Source organism: Parus major, chromosome 14 (assembly GCF_001522545.3).
Source record: "Parus major isolate Abel chromosome 14, Parus_major1.1, whole genome shotgun sequence".
Lineage (NCBI taxonomy): Eukaryota > Metazoa > Chordata > Aves > Passeriformes > Paridae > Parus > Parus major.
Genome location: NC_031783.1, coordinates 7,594,821 through 7,616,538, shown reverse-complemented (window position 1 = coordinate 7,616,538; position 21,718 = coordinate 7,594,821).

The following is a 21,718-nucleotide window of genomic DNA, read 5'->3' as shown; positions in this document are numbered from 1 at the left end:
CCAGGAGCAGGCTGGGGTTCCTGTCAGGAGCAGGCTGGGGTTCCTGCCGTGGCTGCCTGAAGCAGGACCCAGCTGCTCCACAAATGTGGTGAAAGGAGCTCAAAACCCCGTCCTGCAGGCTGAGAGCCCCACCACAGCCATCGAGCTTATGCATGAATAAACTTGCTGCAGCAAGATCAAGTGGTACATGAGTTATTTCCAAATTATGACATTATTGCATCCATCTGCCAAAATCTATGTCTGTTCACCGGAGAGTGCTGGCAAGAATGGATGAAGAACTGGCCAATTAATGAACTTCTCTGCACACATCTGTTGGGAAAATACTGAATATTTTACCTCCTGCACAGCAGAGAAGCAGCTCCACTGAGGAGCCAGTTTCAGCCATGTGAGCAGCAGCTCCCAAGAGACAAAACAATGGATGGGCACAAAGTTCTTGGCTTGAATATATTCTTCACAAATTTATTTGTTATAAAACTCAGTCTTTATGTAAAATCTACAAGCTGCCATAGGTTTAAATGTAATTGTAGCTTAACAGAATAAAAAACAATTTCCTAGACTAAGTAACAGGTGCCCAGGTCTATACTTGTTCAAAAAGCTTCTCTGAAGCCAAGACAGACAGAAAGCAATACAGAATTTCAGAATGTGTTCCTTTTCTATGCCTGTCTGAAAAAACAGCTCAGTGGACTATGACAGGACAGAGTTCTCACATTCCAGGTGAACAAGGACATGAAAATTCTGAAACTTCCCACTGCATGGTGTGGCATACAGGGAGCTAATGAAACAAGGCAAGAAACCTTTTCTCCCTACACACTTCCAGATAAAGAAGATGCTTTACCTTGCACTGACACACAGTAAACACCTCCAGAACAACTGTGATCCTAGCAAAAAAAGTCAGCTGCCAAGTAGTGCAAACAGAGGGCAAATAAAAACTCTTTGGTTAGAGAATTCCACAGCTTCCAATAGCTTTATTTAGAACTTTAATCCCTCTAGGCTTTTCTAATTAAAAGCAGATGAATTTCCAAGTGATGCTAATATCCTCAACGTGTCATATTCCCAGGGATCTCCATCATTTCCACACAGGCCCCGATCTGCCAGTCACCTCTTGGCACCAATCATTAAAAACTATTCATCAAGATCCATCTCTCCAGGTTCACCTACAAGAATTAAGGTCATTTACTCTCAAAGCTCTTGGCTGTTATCCTCTATTATCCAAAGTTCCTCTTCCACAATATTTCTCTGCTCTGGGATTGAAGAAAGTAGGAACAGGGAGTAATAGGATACTACATGCATACTTTCATTTTTGCACCACAGCCTTTTCAAACCCAGGTGAATCCTTTCCTGCAGCACCTGAATATGCTCAAATACACGGAATGCACAAGGAAACAGTCACCCAGATGTCCTCTTCCACTTACCACAACCCCCACAGTTCAAGACTCCTCTCCAAGACTCTCAGCAGATTGCTTTTCATTTCGTTCCTTTTCTTAAATACAAGGGAACCCCAGACTTCCTGATGCACTTTTGTTTGACCTGATGGAGGCAGCTCCATTTCAGCAGCCAGAAAATCACCACTGCATTGTTTGTGAGCTGTTTTCTGATCCTCCAGCATGAAAGTCACTACATGGTAAGCTATTAATAATGTATCAATGGAGTGGCTATTTTAATTGTGTTTAAGCATCCCTCCCTTACACAACTCTTCTTCAAAAAACTATGATTCAATCATTTCAGTTATTAAGGCAAGATAAAAAAACAAAATAATATTTGGGAAAAGCCAAACCTATGTACAACATTCTCACAAAGGTGGGGATTTTCTGGGCTTTAAACAAAAGACAGAGCCCATCACAGCTCTAGGATTTCACACTTAACTCAATCTCAGGGTCCAGCAGCCACAAAGCTTTGAGCATCCTTTGAACTCCAGCCTGTGAAGAGCAGCACAAGCACACACAGCCTGCAGTCACTGTACCACACCGTGTCCTACAAGGTAAAACTGCTGGTGGTGCACTAGAGGAAGTACAACAATGATGACCTCTAAATTTAAAATAACAAAAAGTGTTATTAATAGGACTTCAGTGACAGGGGTCTTGGGCTTGCTCCATGGACAGAAGTTCATTTCTCCATAAGAAAACAAGTAGCATTCAAAAAAAAAAAAAAGGCATCAAGACTGCAAAAAAGTATTTGTTGGCTTTCACCCAACTGAAACCATCAACATTCACCTTCTGCAAACTACTCAGATAAACAATTACCTTACTCATCCATTCCAGCTCAGGTGTCTGTTCTGTGTATATTTGGTCTGGAGGCTCTGGGAAGAATGTTATTGATCCTTTTAATGGGTAAGGACCTCGCTAAGTGATAAACTGTCCACCCACTTTCCCTAATTAAGAAAAATCCAATTACCACTCACAAGTGTAGATGGTGAGACTGTAAATACCACCCATCAGTCTGCAGGAGCTGGTACAAGTGGCACTATGTTCCCAAACCATCTGTACAGCAAAGGACTCATTAAAAATGACTTGACAACTTCTGTGCTGGATTGCAGGACAGCAACTTGACTGGAAAGCACCAGCCCTTGGAAATGGTTACAAAGCCCTCAGTTACCCACTCTCATCAGGGGAGTGATGTGCTCAGAGAGGGTTTCTAGGGTCTGAGGCAGAGAATTCTCCTCTAAGCCCTGTGGAACAGCATACAGGTCGATCTTCTCCCCACAGTCCCCAAGAGAAGATGGAGTGGAAAAAGCCCCTGGAGAGCTGGAAATGTGGAACAGCACTGCAGAACCCATGGAGCTGCTGGAGGGGAACAGAGCAAACAAGGGCTGGGCCCTGGAGGGGATGTGATGGCACACCTTGGAACCAGCCTTCTAAAATGACACTTACAGGGGCAGAAGCCATAGGAAGGATCTTTAACAAATCAAAGATTTGTGGGAAAAGGCAGGGATTGCCAGTGCAATGAAGAATATACAAAAATCTTGGAGAGAAAAAAAAATAGTGGAAGAAGAGATCCTCTTAAATAATTAAAGCAAGCCCTCCAGTCCTTGCTACAATGCAAATCAAATTCAGGGCTCAGAGCAGAACTTTATTTCCTCTCTTACTTCCATTCCTGAAGTTCAAGAACATGGCAGTGTGATGGTAAAATTATTCTGCATTGACCGAAAGAATCTTTGGAAGGAGGACTACAGAAATTTAGATCCTCCTCCCCTGGGATACAGTGAATAAGTGTTGCCATGCCAGTCATAGATTACTCTGAGAAAAATATGAAAATAATTAAAGTCCAATTTATTAAACAGACAGACTTAAAATTTCTTTTAAATTTTTATTTAATCATTAAAATTAAATTATTTTTTCATAAAAGAGGGAAATTACACTGAAAATTAAAACATCCAGTAAGGCAGGCAGAGACAATAATAGCAAGGCTGACAAGCAAAATTTTAAGTGTGAAAGATGATACCAAAGGGACTATAGAAGTCTTAAGCAGTCAAAAATATTCAGAAGACAGGACAGTAATAGAAAAAAAGAGGCAAGTGGCCACATGAAAAAAAAAATAAGAAGAAGAAAATGGGAAAATAAGTGTAAATTCCAGGGCTAAAAGCAAAGGGTAGAGAAAAATATACATCATAAGGGAATTACAGGTACAGTTTGGATGTGGCCTTCTGGCAGATTCTGGCAGAATCCTCCTGACACACAACTGTGACCACTGTGTGATGCTCCTAAAAATATTCACACGTGCCAAATACCAACCTGCTCTCCCTGGTGTTTATCTCCTAGACCAGGAATAAGGTGTGCTGTACACACCATGGGATTTGCAAGGGAAAACACAAAATTAAGAAGGGGCAAGAGAAAGCTTCTTCAAACACCAGATTTTCATGTCTTGATTTATTGATTTATATAGTGGACAAAAAGTTACTCACCAATACCCTCTACTCCCTTGTCTGCATAATTCAGTCCAAGCAAATAATACCAGCTGAGGTGCTTGGTGAGCTAATCTGTATCTTGCAGTGTTGATGGGGAATGCCATGCTTGTCTTACAAGGGATAGCTTCATTTCCTTTAAAATTTGAACACAATTCACTTCCTTTGAATAAGTGTATTTCATTAAAGGGATGAATTCTAACCAACTGAAAAAATACCTATTTAAAAATGACTTGTCCTGCACACAGGATTCAGCCCCCCTGCACCTGATCCAGTCCTCACCAGAACAGGCACAGACTCAAAGAGGGTCTGGGCAGGTCCCTGATCAGTCCCTGAGTGTTCCAACCCCAAATCAGCCACGCTCCTCAGGGTACACATGATAATTACTCAGCTTTCCCTGCCTTGTGCTGCCTGTCAGGGATGAGCTCGGGAGGTCAGCGAGACACGCCTGGCAATTGATGGCTGCACCAGGCAGCCTGGATCAGAATTTATTTCCTTTGCTGGCAAGCACTTATTGTTCCTTCTGCTGAAGAAAATAGTCAGTAATGGAAATCCTGACACCACCTTAATTATAACATCTCCAGCTTGGTGCCAGATTAATGAGTAGCTGTGGAATAACATTTTTAAAGTTTGACTAATGATGATGTAGGTAACGGCTGAAGCATGAAGGCAACTGCACCCAGAAATGCTCTAGGTTTGGACAAATTTGTCCTATTACATCTGAAAATATGACAAAAAAAGAAAACAAAGTTGTGACTTGGGAATTTGGAAGCTGATTTAAAGCATTTTATTTCCTTAGGATGATCAGATATGGGAAACCAACAACACTTAAAAGAAAATATTTTTAACCTAAAAAAATGCTAAATTTCACATCTTTCTAAGAAAATGCAAATGGATGATTTAGGACACCAATAACCATACATAAATGTTCTCTTTTTCTGGGCATACAATGCAATATAGGGAGGAAGCTTCTGACACATTATAATTTTATTTCACTTTTTTTTTTTTTCCAGCAGCACCAGCTTCCACGAAAAAATGAAAACCAAATAGAAGAAGAGACTTCTGCATAAAATGAAGATACACACACATTTCTGAAGTAAAAAACAGGGGAAAAAAGACATTAAAAAGCTTTTCCATGTTCAAGGGACAAGTCCAGCAAAACTAAGGAAGATTAACTGCTCCAAATACATCTGTGGTCAAGAACCAGGAAAGGAAATAAACAAATTCCAGCTCATCTCTATGCATCATAAAACAAATTAAATTAGGTTTTTGTTCACTGTGTTGTGCAAAAAGTAATTTTATCAAGAGTCATTGTGATGAAGTCAGGCTGCTTCTCAATCACTGCACAAACAACTTTTTCCTCAAAGGTTATCTTCCAAGGACATTTAAAATACAAATATATGTACACAAGGTTTATGCCTTTCATACCTAGGATGTTTACTTCAAACGTGTGCCGGGATACTAAATCTACCAATATTGTTGATATTGTTCTAGTTTATACATTTTATTAAAACCAGAGCTGCAGGAATTCTCACTGGCATAGGGAAAGTACACCTTTTATGACTACCTACTGGCAGGATTAAAAGACATCTTGAAAAATAACCAATAAAGCTACAAATAGGAATTTTGTGTATTAGCCCAGAGTTTCATAAATATAATGGAAGAGTGGATATGAAGCTGATATTTACATTTCTTCAATAAAGCCAGAAGTAGAGGTACTCTGACAGTGCCTAAAAAACTTCAATTACAAGTTTTGCCAGCGACAGACTCCTTATGAACTTGTTCCACATTTACATAAGGAAGATGCAAAGTTTTGCCTTTTTTCCAATTATTTCTCAAAATATTTGCTTTATTCTCTATATAGATACATTTCATATTTATAAAGTCCACATCTTACCCTGACAAGCTTTAAGTGCTTTTTTAGGTGCAGTAAGAAGGTTAAATAGTTGCCACATTTTCAAAAAAAATGCAATGGTAGATGCAGAGATACAGGAGCAATTTTCAAGATGAAAGCTATGCTGCTAGAAATGAGTTGGCTTACATAGATATATAGATATATAGATATATGACTGTAGACAAGTAAGATTGATAGATCTATATTAAGCTTTTGCATTTTGACAGTAGGATAGAAATATGCCAAATGATTTAGAGATCATAGGAAAAATGTATTTGCAAGAGAATCTTGCAATAAAAACTTCTCTCCAAAGAGAAAACCCTACCAAGCAAGGATGTCTGGAAATATTTTCAGTTACAAAGTTGAGGAGGGGGGAAAAAAGAAGTTTAAAAACATGGAAGTGATTTGCTGACTTCAGCACAGGCAATTGATTAACAGAAAGCAAGCTTTCCACCTAATTCAAGCTTCACTTTCAGAGGATATATAGTCCGATGGAAAATATTTTTTCAGCCAAAGTTGCTGCTGTGTTAACAATTGAAGTTCTGCAATATGCTGAATGTTATCTCTGTATTTTACACACTTCAGCAGGGAAGTCAGGGCATGCTCATGGGATGGAAGAGCTGCTGGACTCTTCACCCGAGGCACGAATGAAGCTCAGGGCTCCCATCGGGGATTCTCCTCAGGCAGCTGAGGCCTGAGGACACACACACAGCATCAAGGGCACTGCTTTCTGCAGAAACACACTTGTGTCACCCTACTTCTCACCAGCAAACAGCCCTGGACTGCTTCTCACCTTGGCAATAAAAGTTTTCTGGGACAAGATGAGCTGGTCTGACCCCCAGTGCCCCTCTTCCTTATCCTGTCAGCTTGCAAAGCTGGGCCCAGGGGCACACGCCACCAAAGGGAGCACTCCTGCCACAATTATTAAATCTTCTTTTTTATTTTATTTCAATTATTAAACTGCTCTTATCTCCACCCATGAGTTTTACTTCTTCCACACCCACTTCTCCTCCCTAGAGGGGTGGCAGGAAGGACAAGAGGAGCGAGTGGCTGCACAGTGTTTGTCTTCTGGGGCTAATCCCCAACCATAACAATCCCTAAAAATTTTTTAAGTAAGAGGTGCACTTCTTGTATTTTTTTTCTGGGTGGATGGATGGCACAGGCTTAGCCAGATAGAATAAAGACCTAATAAATACATATGATTACATTATGCAATTACAACAAACATTCCTAATTATAATATTGAAATTATCAATGGGATACTATGGAGGTGTTCAAGAACGTAACAGGTTTACCCTAATGAGACAGAAATGGACCAGCACACATTTATGCCAGCTGGAGACAGAGCTGCCTTTGGTTCAGCTGGTGTGAATCAGCACAGCTCAAGCTCTCATCCATTCTGTGCACACCCTGGCTGCAGCTCCCTCCTTTTGTTCCATGCACACTGGGAGTGAAGACAAAGCTTCTCCCAAAACTTTCAGAGAAGTTCTAACATATTACAGATTCCCATTTCCAAGGTCTGCACATGCCTTATACTTCTGCTCTCTGCTTCTACATCCTATTATGGTGCAAACATATCTTTTCCCTCAAACCCAAGTGTAATGGGAGAGGTTTCATTTCCATGAAAACACTCCAAATACAGTATCACACAAATGCATGTATATATTTGATCACCACTAATGGCTGGTCTTGCTACAGAAAAGACAAAACAGTAAGTTAAAAACTACTCTGCTTTAGAACAGCAACAAATATCCCCACAACTTCTCAAGTCCAAAAGTTCACCACTTAGAAGTGAGGATTTCAAAGCACAGGCAGTAATCATACAGTGTCTCAGGGAAATGTGATACACCTTTTTTCTCTCTAGCATGCAAAGTGACAGCTCTGCCTCCACTGCCAAAGCGTTTTTGTGACAGCTGAAGCTGGTGAATCCTTTGGGCAACACCCAGCCTGAGTGAAATAGAGTGTCACAGGCTTTGACCTTCAGCAATGTCTCTTCTCTCATTAAGAAAGCCTGATACTGGGAAGCGGAAAGAATTGTTTTGTTTGCAAGAAAAAGACAATTCTGGCTGTCTCTCCTGAAAGAGGAGTATTTTTGCACATCTCTACATCTGGCAGAATAAGCTGAACAAAGAGCAGTGTTCGTAAGATAATTGAAATCTGTGGTTACAAGCAGAGACAGACATAGGTTAAAGACATAATTTTGTTGTACTTCACATAAAAAACCAAGTGTGACACCCTGTCATCTGTTCACAGCAATCTCTGTCTCCTCCCAGACTGAGCAAACAACCAAACCCTGTAAATGTATTGCTGCTAAAAACGCAGGAGAGAACTACAGCAGCACAATATTTCCATCAGTTAATCACACACTTGCTCTGTGGTGACCCACTTTCAAATCACCTTGGGATATATAGGAAAGAATTTTAGTTATAGAGTGCTAACAAGTGAAAAAAAAAGAAAGGTTAAATGAAAATTTAAGCCCTCTTTTTGTTTGTGCAAAATAGTCATTATCCAGCTGAACAGACAAAATTATCAAGCACCAGTTACAAGTTCACTTACAACTAATGGAAAAACTCTGAAGTTGAAAACTTTTGTATTGATTCCCCTTAAAACTTGAGGATAATGGTTTTTAAAATGTTGCAGATTACTATGACTTTGTGTATTCAGCCAAGGCTGGAAATCACCAGATGATGGGAGAGCTGTCCAGGTTTTCCCAGCTAGGCACAAGTGAGAGCAAGAAGGCATCTGCACTGATGACAAAGAGTTATTTCAACAGTCACAGGGTTTAAATTAGTAACCACTGAAGAGAGCCCAGCAATATGGCCAAGACTGAGAATTCCTCTTTTCTTCCCTTTCTTCTCCCTTGTCTCACATTCTCACAATAAACAGACAGAATGTGCCCTTCACCCAAATTAAGAATAACTTCTTTAACATCAGAAGCAGAACAGGACAGAGGTTTAGATTAGATACAAAACCACCTAAAGGTACAGGCTAAGCTGTGGCAAAAATCAGTAACCCTGTGAACAAAATGTTCAATTAACATTAAAAACAATGCATGTGTTAAGAGTTTGAGCTAAATTAATCAGTCACTTCTTCCATTTCAAATCTGTATTTGCATATGTAAACAGTGCAGCACTCTCAGATTTATCTGAAATAAAATGAGAAAATGGGCAATTTCCCTCTAGAGGGGCAGATGTTTAAGTTGTTCTTGTGATTTTTCACAGATGTTCCCCTCCTAGTATATTTTAAATGGGATTTCTATCTCATCTCTGAAAATCCATGTTCTCATGCCAAAATGCAGACAGCTGCTATAGGCTGTGTGCACATTTTGGGGTTCCTGCACAAGCAGCCAAAACCAGGAGGAAAGGATTTCTGCATCCACGTGTACCCACAGCAGGTCCCAGTGGGATGTGCCCCACTGTGGCTGCTACAGCTTTTCTGTGGTAACTGAGGACATGACTAAGTGACCTCCTCCAGAAAGAGTGAAAATTGTGGGATTTGTTACAAATGCTGCAAAATACCTGGAGGTCTCAGAGCACAGGGTCTCCTTGTTCTGAGCATTGCACAGTCCTCAGCAAGGAGTTTACACCTGCCTCAGGAGCTTCCAGGATAAAAAGACAAGGCTAAAAGCTGGCAGGGTCCCTGCTGGTGTTCCCATGCTGGCACACGGGGAAAAGGACACATTCTTGGAGGTTTCAGATTGCTAACAAACATGCTTAATGCCAATTTCAGAGCCATTGCTAATTAGCAGCACACAGCCCTCCCTTACTGCTCTTGCACCCTAAGGAAGAAAAGAAAATTACATTTGGAAACACGATAGAGCAGGAGGGGTAGAACAACCTTGTTCCTGAAAGTCCAAAACCAAGGACAGGAGATAGAGGGAGAATGTGAAAAACTCTCCAAACCTTCTCCTAAAAAAAATAGCTAATTAATTTAAAATGTCAAAGAGCAGCCTTGTATGTTTTCCTTAAATCAGCTTCTCCACAGATTGGGGGCAAGGTCAGTGGGGTACCACACTATTCCAGTGCCCAGTTTATCCTGCAGGGCACCTGTCACTCAGTCAGTCTTCTTGAAACCACAGACCTTCCCCTGCCAGGCAGATGAAAAGAGCAGAGTGAAGCCAAGCAGTGAGAGTATCCTAAGCAACACAAACTACACTTCAAAATAGCTGCTTCACAGCAGTTTTAGGGACTGATTCACCTGCAGGGATATTAATCAGAAATACTTTTACCTAAAGCTAACAGCAGGCAGTGAGCAGAGAATGGGCAGCACAGCTCTCAGGGAAGGGAACCCACAAGATCATTTTGTTGGCTTGTCTTTGCTTTAGCAGCTCCCAAGCTCCACAGGAGACAGAACAGGAGCCCAGCAAGACATCAAGACAGAGACATGGGCAGGAAAAGCTACTACAAATCTGAGAGAAATAAAAATTGCACTTCTTAAGGGAAAGTTCAAGAATGAAAAATGTGTGTCTGCATTTCAGACTGTCTGGGACCTGTAGGCAGAATCAAAGCAGCCTGGACCAGACTTCATCTCCTGCAGGTGTCTAGAGGAAGGAAATGAGGGACTGAAGAGTCACTAAGAACAGACTGGGGAAAGACACCTTAGAGAGGGACATCATTCCTGTCCTTGTGAGCTTGGCACAAGCAAGCTTATGCAAGAGAGCAATGGTACTTGAAGCAGGAAGAAGAAGTAGAGCAGCTTCCCTACAGCCCAGTCTCTTGCCTACAAAATCCCAGGCTCCAACACTGTGTGACCAATCTGGTATATCACAGTCACGCATCACCTTCTACACAAAACTGCAGTAAATTTGATAAAAAATTTAAAATAAGAACACAGAAAGGTGAAAAGTACATGCAGCTTCAAAATCACATTTCTCTACTTCTTTTTCTAAACCTTCCCTCTTCTAACATCAGGAATGGCCAGGAAATTGGAGACAAGGTGAAGTGGAGGGTGGAGAATGCTGGAAGGGACTCCATGAGACACAGGTTAAATGTTTCAGAATCTAGACCTCCACACCTGTAAAACCTCCTGTGAGATCATCTCAGCAGGTAATTGTAGGCAGAGCAGCTGAACACAGAGGCTTAGTGGGCTAAATAACCTTTGCAAATTGTCTTGTTGACAAAAGTAGGTGGCAGGAAGATGGATGCATAAACCTTGTTAGAAAGCAGACATGATCTGTATTTTCATCATTATCAGTTTACTGCCACACACAAGCACTTGTCAGAGCACAATCACTGCCTTTTCTTGCCCAGCACCCTGGAGCCCTGCTGGGGCTGATAATGATAAGGAAAACCAGTGCCTGGGGGAAGAGAAATGAAGTATAGTTTTATTTCTTCTTTCTAATGCAACTAGCACAGCTCTTCCAAAGAAGTTCTTGTTTCTCAACTACCATTTAAAATCTGTTTTTCAGATGAAAAAATAGAAGGGGAAAAGGTTGTTGGACACAAGCTCTGCAAGGGCTCCTGCTTCTCAGAGTTCATCCCCAGGAGTTAACTCCCCTCCAACTTCTTATTCACACCCCATTTGGCTTTTAAAAATAGTATTTTCCTCTCAAGTCTATGATCTCATTTAGCCTGGGGCTGAAGTTCCAGCATGACATTTATCACATCAGAAGCCTTACTACCCTGGCAGCACCCTGAGCTACAAATATCAAGCAAGAGACAATAAGTGATTACTGGAAAACAGACCTGTATTTAGAGAGAATCATTGCCCTGCATGAAGATTCCCCATCTGCAACACATCTCTCACTCCAGCTCTAAAAACTGTTCAAATTTTTTTCCTGTTTTCTTCCCCTCTGCAGAGACTGTAGCAAATGCATCACAATTTGGGAACTGGCAGCTTGAAATTATTTATTGGGGGAATCCACTGCCCAGTCCTTGAGGACAGTCCTTCAGCTGCAGAGCTTGGGGTGAGCTCCCTGGCAGCAGCACCTGGCAGGATTCCCCAGCAAACAAGTGGGTTTGGTGAGGGGCAGCATCCCTCCTTCATGTGCCTCCTCCCCTCCCCTGTCTCATCAGTGGATCCAGCCCCTGCTCAGGGTGTGAGTGATAATAATTACTGGATCTGACACATAATAATTACTGGATCTGACACATAATAATTACTGGATCTGACACAGCCTCCAGGTGTGAGCTCTCCAAGACACCCCGGGCACAGAGGGAGGTGGTGTGGCTGCCTGGCATGACAACCATCCTGGGGCAAAGGCTGCTCAAAACACCCAGCCCACTGGAAACTGAAAGTTGCCATCCTGCTTTTCCCAGGCTCAGGTGTCCAGGAGAAGGACAGGCAGGGGTGGGAGGTGTTCAGGATGAGAGCTAAGGGCTCTCAGGCAGCCCTGGGCCAGGACTCTCATAAGCAGCCAAAACAAACAGATAAATACAAGAGAACCAGGACTGCAGGGTTTTCTTTGCTAGAGTTTTACAAAAATAATTCAGTTGTAATTGGAGAAGCTGGGATTCATGGAACATTTTCCTTTCCACCAGGCAGATGAATCTATGATTTGTATTCTCTGAGTTTAAATGAGATTCTCACCCATCTTCAGTGGATTTGATTGATACAGCACATGAGGCCACTCAGTAAAATGATACAGTGTAGATCAAAGCATGAAAGATAATTTTCCCTGAAATGTATGTAGCTAAGGGTAAGTTATGACTCTTTGTTTCACAGTTTATGGAACACAATTTCATTTAAAGCCTAAATCTGTCATTTCAGCATTGTTTATCAAAATGCATCCAATACCCTCTCCCCCAGAAGAATGGTGTCAAGTCAAAGGCAGAAAATCAAACCTGTACCAAGACATTATTTCAAATATTTAACCATAAAATAAACCAGCTTGTGATTTGCATAAATATTATCCACATATGATGCATTTGATGCAAGCAGAAGTAATTCATCTGCAAGTTAAATATCCAGAGTGGCAAAAGGTGCTGTAAAATTTATGACAGAAAGAGTGCCTGATGTATACCTAAAGATGCTATGAACTGCCTTCACCTGCTTGTATATCTATATTTCATCACTTTGGTTTTTGTCATGCAGGAGCTGAAGAATGTTCCCAACAATGTTCATTTTTAATCTTCTTTCTTCATTACCTGTTTTTTTGGCTCACTGGCACTCTGGGAGTAGATTTTTCCTCAAAATTATTTCCCTGCCAAATTACTGTGTGCAACATAATTAAAGCCGCTCCATTTTGGATTTTATTTTTGTTTGGTTGTTGTTTTTTTTCATTACAGAAACAGAAGGCTGGTTGGTTCAAAAACAACCTTGCAAACAACCCTGGCACTTCCCTTCCTCCCAGTAAAGCTGCATCACTCCTTTGAGTAAATGTTGACAAATTTCATAGGCTAAAGTGAATTTGGGAGAAATTCCAGAAAGAAAAGAATAGTCATAAGTAAACACATGGAAAGAAGAAGAGTGATGACAAAGATAAAATTCAAACCATTCTCTGCTCCTATTTTTTTTTTTTTTGTAAAATTTTCAGTGTAAATTTAATTAAGACACCTTTCTGGAGAGCAATAAGTTAGTGTCAATCACTTCAGCTCTGGTATCACTAAAAGGGAAATCACATACCACGTCTGTTATCCCTGTGGATCCTTCGATCCTTCAGAGTTAGTTTTGTGTTCAGCCAGGAGCTGTTCCACTAAAACATACCCAGGTCACAGACTGAGGATGATTGAACTCACTCATGCTTTGATCCTTCCTAAAGAGCAGCCCAGGGATGCCTTGGCTGTGGTCAGGATGTTTCCACGGCTGTTGGATTTGTTGTGCCTTGGCAGAATCATACCTGCAGGGTGTGAGAATATTTGATGTCATCACAGGTTATAGGTACATACAACAACACAGTGACAAGGTGTTAGCAAAGATGTGGTGGTGTGATCTGATCATGTCCTGCAACCATTAAAAAAAATAATCTCTAACTGGATCAATCACTGGACAACAGCTAAGGGAGCAGGATCCAGCAGCCTTTCCCTGCAGGGGAATATCTGTGCTTTCACAGCTACACTCACAAATGTAGCATGTTCAGTTAAAGCATATTCAAACATACTCATCTTTAAACATATTCATATTCACTTAAAACACTCACTCATGTCTCCAAGCTCGAGAGCCAGACACTGAAGATGGCATGAGGCAATTAAGTTATCATGCAGAAGCAGCATTCAGGATCTAATGGGGTAGAGGACAGATGCTGTAAAAAAGTGCAAGGCACAGTTCAGTGCACTCATGCAGTGAGTGCACTCAGTAAGGCTCACAGAATTTCCAGGAGTGTACAGCACATTCTAGAAACACATTGTTTAGCTGCCAGCCTTGGGGGAAGTGGCAGCAGAGGCTCTCGGGGCTCTGAACCAGGCCGTGCCTGCTCCTGAGGCAGAGGCTGCCCAGCCCTGTGAGGAGGGGAAGGCCGGGGGCTCTGCTCAGACCCTGCCTGGGGGTGTCAGCCCCTCCACACCACCTCCACCACTGTCCCCACTCCCCTCAAGGCTTGCCCTGGCGCTTCCAAGAGGAGGGAGGCGTTTCAGAGTTTCGGCTGAGGCCCCTGAGGAGATGGAGTGCAGAGAGAAGCTCTGCCTGCCCCGTCCTCTTCCAGCACTGGCAGTGTTCCGGACGAGCTGTACGGTGAGGGATGTCCTGAGGTTCCTCAGCAACAACTGCCAGGAGCACTGACAAAACTCAGCGAAATTCTCTGCCTTTAACAGCAGTGTCAGGCCAGGAGCAGGCCGTGCTGGTGCCAGCAGTACAGACACACACAGCAGTCTGTGCCACACAGGTAACACTGCCTCAGCTGGGACACCTGCTGCTCAGTTGAATCAAGCTTCAGGAAGGGTGGAGATAAAGAGAGGAGCTCAGCCACCAGCCTGTGTCATTGCCCTCTGCTTCAGCACCATGGCTCTTCCTCCTGTATACAAAAAATATTCAATTCCCTGGCTGAAGCATGAAAAGGCTGAACAAACCCCACACAGAGCCACAATACACTGCCTTTGCAAGAAACTTTTGAGGGGGGAAAAAAAAAGAAAAGAAATCATTTTAGATTCACTAAAATACTGTGATTAGTTTATTTGCAGACTCTCTTGCCCTGCAAGGCAGCCTGCAGGGCAGTCAGCCAGCCAAGGTATTTAGGCAAGATATACCAGAAAACAGGATTTTTCTTCTAACATAATTTGTCAATGGAAACAAATTCATGTTATTATCAAGCATAAAACCCTGCACGAAGCTATAAAAGCAGGGCTTTTGTTCTGCCGCACAGGAGGAGAATCAGGGCTGCTTATTACCCTATGAGAAATGCCTACAGGAATCCTGCAGGAGATTTTAACAATACACAACTTTAACTATCAGCACAGGGACTTCATTTTAAATTCCCACTTAAGAGGTTTGTCAGATTTTATAATCAGCTAAAAAAAAAAGTCATAGATGGCCATAGCTCATTCAGCTACTTAAACTAGACAGAAAATTTTCCCTTATCATAGTTTAATAGCAATGCATAAATAATTCAATCTAAGTCAAACCATAATTAAAGCTAGGTAAGAGATGCACAGGTTTTCACCCTTCTGCCCAATGTAGGTAAGAGATGCACAGGTTTTCACCCTTCTGCCCAATGTTTATTGATGGAAACATCACAAGGGATGCTCTTCTGCAGACAGCAAAGGCACCCATACTCCCAGGCATCACTTATTTTGGTGTGGAGCCACATCAGTTTGGAGTCTGAGGTGCTGGATAGCGTTTCACAGTCCCTCCCCCACCATTTCAGCTAAATCTGAGTTGCTTGGTTCTGTGCACCTGCAGCCCTGCTGAATCCCCACCAGCAGGCAGGAGTGCTGGGATCAGTGAGCTGCCCAGAAGCGCAAAATCTCTGCAAAGCCCTGGAGGAAATGCCTGGTGGGATGTGCTCCTCCAAGGGAACCCAGCCCTGCAATGAAACAATAACCCTCCCTCACAGCTTTAGCACCATTAGTGCATCTCCAGTCCTCTAAATTATCTGGAGTCTACATGCTAGTTCAATTTTTTTTTATTTTAACCTCAAAACGTTTCTCATTTCCTCCTTCTTTCAAATATGTCAAAAAAGGGTGGAAGCTTTTTGGGGTTTATATAAAGACTTTGAGAAAATCTTTTTTTTTTATAGCTGGAAAAGTGTTATGAATGCTTTTTAGTTCCTGACCACTTCAAATATCAGATTACTCCTATCTACTGAAATGATCATGGCAGTGCTAAAAAGTAAAAAAATACAACTATGTGTTTATTCATCTTCAATACTTGCTAGAGGTTCAGGTCCAAGCTACCTTGCACAAAGGTTAGCACTGTTCAGCTGGAGATTCCACATATATTTGGTCCAAAATCCCTGCTCTGTTTCACATACTCCACCATACAAAGGTACATCTGCATGGCAAGCATCAATCCATAAAAATCTTTATTATCTGTCGCACAGTGTCCTTTGATGTTCAAGCAAAGCCATTTACTTTTTCTTCTTCAACAGCAGGCTGTACTCGCCAGCAGGAGTATCTACATCACACCTGACAATAAATGGGAGCCACTCCTGGGAAATCCAATGATCTAATTGAAACAAGCAGGCTGTGTTGAAAAGCATTTATTATTCATTGTGGCTCCATTAATACTGTATGGCACAGAAGCGATCACATTGAAAAGGTTACTGTCAGAGGAGTAAGGAATCTCTTTGTCAGTACAGGAAGGTCAACATCTAAGACTAGGGCTGAGCAGACAGTCATTTATACACAGCATGGTGAAAAATGGCAGAGCTGGAGACAGACCCACCACTAGAGCTTCACTTTGAATTATTCAGCCATCCTTTTGTTCTTCTCCATGGAACCTGACAATAGTCTGCATATTTTTAAATTGCCCTGATAAGGCCATGAGAAATGTTCTACTGATAAAAGTGCAGAATACAAATTGGTGCTGGATTTACTTAACTGCCCACAATAGATCATCTTGGCATACTTTTCCTCTTAAGTAACCAAATGGAGGGAAAAAAAGCAAGCAGTGCTTCAGTTACAATTGTGTATCAGACATGTTTCTGTTTCAAGATAAACCATGAAACATAAGGGAGAAAAGGACAGCCCTAGCAGGAAACTTTCTTCATATGTTCAAATGCATGTATTAAAAAATTAAAAGTCAAAGTAATTTCATTCTCATATTAATTCTTACAATAATTAAGAGATTACAACACACCTTAAACAGTGGATGAAGCTGTCTAAGATGGGGAGATAAGAATCTGGAAGGTGGGTAACTATACCTTCCTTCCCCAAATTCCATCTGGATCCTGATAAATTTTGAGGTCCTCACACAAAATGCTTCCTTCCAGACAGGGCACAATGCAGGATGTGAAGGATCTTTCCTGGAAGCATTCCAGCTCACACTCATTTCCAGTAGCCAGGATTACTGCAGGAGGGAGCCAGCATAACTTGAAGGGGGTGAGTTTTCAGCAGGATGATGTTCCCTCTGTCTCTGGCCTCTCTCCCCCACATTCCAGTTTCCCAAAGCTGTGCTCAGGTGAGCAGGCTGCATCACCTGCCTGAACTGCACAAGGCAGATCCAAGCTGGGAATTCACTGTTTTCACCACTACTGAATTTGTGAAAATGTTGCCAGCGGTGCATTCACTTTAATTCCCAGGAAAGACCAATTTCCCTAGATTAACCTGTGAAAGCAGGGAGTGCAGGGAGGGGAAACCTAACATCTTTGAAAGGGATAACACCTAATCGACCAACTTTCTGATATTTAATTAAAATGTTACCAGTTCTCTAATTGAAAAATGCTGAACGTATTCCCTGGAACCTTCCCTTATTTTTTTTTTCCATGACATTAATCATTAAAGGCTACCTTTACAGATTACCCCTTTCAAACACAATCTTCCTGATAAAGAAAGGCAGGAATGCTGGCAAGGTCAAATGCCCAGCTAAAGCCCAATGAGAGCAGGCAACCAGTGATTAGAGTGCTTGGTAAGGTTTAGAAAATGTCAAGCTGATAAATGATGCCTTTCCAGATTTAAGGCAGAGCACATGCAATGTAGTACACAAGTCAATAACCCCCCATGAATAATGTATTTGCCTTGTGAGGTGGTCTACATGCAGCCTGTTAGTTCTCTCCCACCTCACAGGAATTAACTCAAGCAAACTAACTTCAGGTAGAATCTATTGATACAAAATACAGAAGGAAGGGGGTTTATTGTCTTTAGGTGACAGATATTCCATAACACCTCAGTCCTCTCCTTTTTTCTTTTTTTTTTTTGTGAGTTACAAAGATTTTACTGCTTGTTATTAATAGTGGCTTTAAATATGCACTTAATATCAGTGTACTTCAACTCCTTCTCAGGTGCATAGAATCCATCACAACATGAATTCATAATCACCAGAACAGTAAATAAATATTTTTCACAAGTATAAGTTATTTCTGTAGATGGTGCAGTAAAGGAGTTGCCTATGATTTGTCCCTTAATTGATAACTTTGGAGATCAGGGGGAGGGAAGAGATCTGAAGTGTGTTCCATCACACCCAGGAGACAGCTGGCATCACTGATATCTCTTTCCTTTTTTCTATCTGCTTCATCATTTTGTCTAATCAATATGAATGGTCACACACTGGTAGCACTATAGGTGTGAGGTATTTCACTCAGGCTGATGCAGAGGAGCCATTGCAGAGGCAGAACAAGTTGACAGCCACAATTCAGGGCATGCAGCACATGGGAGGGGTGCTAATGATGGAGCATCCACGGGTAGATGCAGCCAGTATGCCATAGAAAACGAGATCTAAGGGAGGAGTATCTGGGGACTGGAGCCCTGCAGGAACCAGAGATTAACACCACTCTTATCCCCTTAGAAAGAAAATTGGGCAGACTGAGAAGGTGCCTGCTGCAAAATAACATTTAATACTAATATTTTCCCCAGGCAGAGCCTAGTGGGGAAAGCAATAATTAAAATCATCCTGAGCACAAAGGCACATGAAGAGTGCAGGACTCGGGGCCTGATGGCAAGCAGAGGCTGTCCAGGGCAGAGCTGGGCTGGGAGTGCACCTGAGAACTCTTGTGTGGCCAAGCTAATCATGAACTTCAGCATCTTGTTACAGCAGTCTTATTATTCTTTATCTGGTATTCCCTGCTTGCATGAACATAACTAGGCTAAGTCTTCCAAGCAAATTATTGCCCATCTTTATTGTTTTGAAATGATCCTTACCCACAGAGAGATTATTCCAATGAGTCAGAAATTAATAAACAGAAAGAAGTGACAAGCAGTGTTTGCTAATGGCACATCTCCAGTCACCATAGGGATTCAACCCTTGCTGGCACCTTCAGCTCTTAAAACATAACTATTAAAGAAAAACACAGCTAAAAATCAGGAAACCAGATGAAGATTCATATTGACTAAACAAGTTACACTACCTATAAATTTTCTCAAAAATGGGTAATATTTCTGCTGCAATGTGCACAGGAACCGAAAGTATTTCCTCAGCCAACATGCCATTTTCGAGTTACAACAAAACATAGATCTGCATCTTTACAGCACCAGGTTCACCCCCTGACCACCTGCCTGTCTGGATGTTTGGCATCTGCTTTGATTTAGCAGTGTGACCCCTCCAAACCCAAGGGGAACAGCCCCACCTGAGCAGGAGACAGTGGAAACAGAAGCTCTGGGACCCCAACCTGTGCGGTGCTGCAGGAAGGATAAGCACCAGCAACTTGAATGCCACGAGTAGTTCCAAAGGACTTCAGGTCTTCAGTTCACTGCCAGTCCAGAATAAAACATTAAACATGCTATTTCAAGAAACTGTGGATGCAACTTCACAGAACCATTTAGTTCATTAATTCAATGAACTAAAAAGAAAAAAACAAACCACAGTTATTTGTTTCCTTTCCCAAACTCTAAGGAAATAGGTCTTCCAGCCATGCTCCGTGTACTGAATGTGCTTGTTCAGCAATGGCTTAATGGGGAAACCTCTACAGACTTTTGAAGTGTGATTATGGTGGTACATTAAGGTTTTCAGGCACTGGTGCAGTTTATGGTCCCTGCACATGTCACATAATATAAGTCTTGTCTTACACACACAGAGCTCACACCCTAACTGCAAACACTTGCCTGTGGGACAGACTGCTTTATGGCTTGATATGCTTATGGATGTAATAAAATTTATTTTAGGAGAAAGCAGTAAAACAAAATTTAGAGAGTAGAATAGTGGGATAATTATGCTCTAAAACCAAATGGGCTTTCTTTATGTCACCGTTTCATAAAGTCAGAATAATTTATTATAGCAATACCTCAATAACCTCTCTACCTATTGGTCAGTTGCCACTTCCATTATAAATTCTGCTTTTCAAGACCTTCATAGAGCACAGCAATTCCAGCTTGTATTAAACTTAAACTTGCCATATCGACAAGTTATCAGCACAAATGCAGTTCTCCACACCTCAAAAGGCTAAAATCCATTTTTAGGATCAGGATATATTTGAGGAGAGGGAGTCAGGGTGGAAGGTTTGCTTCCAGAAACACAAGTGAACAATAAGATAATATTATCTGTAGAAATATCACAGCCTTTTCAATGTTCTCAGTGTTTCTGGCATTGCAGGGATAAGGAATGGAACAGGTTGGTGAAAGTAAAGCCCATGGAGCAAAAGTAGTGGCAGGGGGGGAAGAGAGAGGAAGCCCAGTTATTTATGTACTAGGAATAATGCTGTACCATGTATTTTACAGCTTAGACAGGGAGACCATGCCCTGAATTTCCCATCTATGCAAAATTTTTATTCACTAGAAGTTGAGGAATCAAGAGCAGTTTCTTAAGTGAAAGAGGAGACAAATGAAGCAGAAAAGAACAATACTTGAAAGAACCAATAGGCTCTCAGTTCTATAGAGTCCTCATATAAACAGTAATCTCATAAAAATTAATAACAGACATTTTTTTCAAGAGAAAGTTAGGAGCATTCTGTAACACTTAGCATGCAAATGCAACAGCACTAACATGCATTCAGGCTGAACATTTGATAAGTTCCAGGTTTTTGAAATTCGTCCTACAAAATCAGATACTGTCATTTCTCATTCTTCCAATTGTTTCTTTTTCCTTTAGAAGCAGCTGGAGGTTCACAGATAGCTCTGGGATGCCCCCTCAGCACAATCTTTCCCTTTAATTTTTCCCTTTGCTCTTCTCATTTGGGCAGAAGCAGCCCTGGACCAGCCACAGATAATCAGCCTTGGGTTGGAAAAATCCAAATTTCCCCACACTGCTGGCCCTGCTGCAGGGGGAAGATGCTGCTGGTGATTTCAGCAGTGCCAGCCAGGGTCCAGCCACCAACTGAGCAGCACATCTGAGAGCCAGAAGCAATCCTACAATTTGCAAGTCTATGTCACATATTATCTGTAACCTTGTGCATGCTTCTTTTGTGTCTGGCTATTAAAACTGAGCTGGCACTCAGCACCTCCAGTATTAATCAGAAATCAGTAGCACTGTCCTGCTAGAATGGTACTACAGGGCCATCTAGAAAATCAGTACTTCCTTCCCCACACTGTGGCAAGACTGCAGGGAAGTCCACACAGTCTAAACTTCCATATTAATTCCAAAGCTTTCCAATTTACCACTTCTTCACATCAAATATAGATTAGTTTCTTTAATTGCCCTGTATAAATTCATAGCTGAAATGTTTGACTTGCCCAGAACAAATTGTCTGTCAGGATGATGTTTTGCAGCCAAGCAGATAGCTTAATTGGATATTTAACTTAACTCCAGGCTTTGTTTCTTCATATTTCAAGTCTCATTCCTTAGTGTTTGCTGAATTATGCATTCTGAACACATCTCTAGATTGTCTGACTTTAAGTGAGTGTTCTGTTATTCTTTGAAAATAAATAAGTTTCACTATTAGCTTCTAGCTCCCTGCCATTCCTACATGATTTTCCCATATTCCAAAAAACCCGTGACAGGCAGGTCTCTTCAGGACATGGAACACAAAG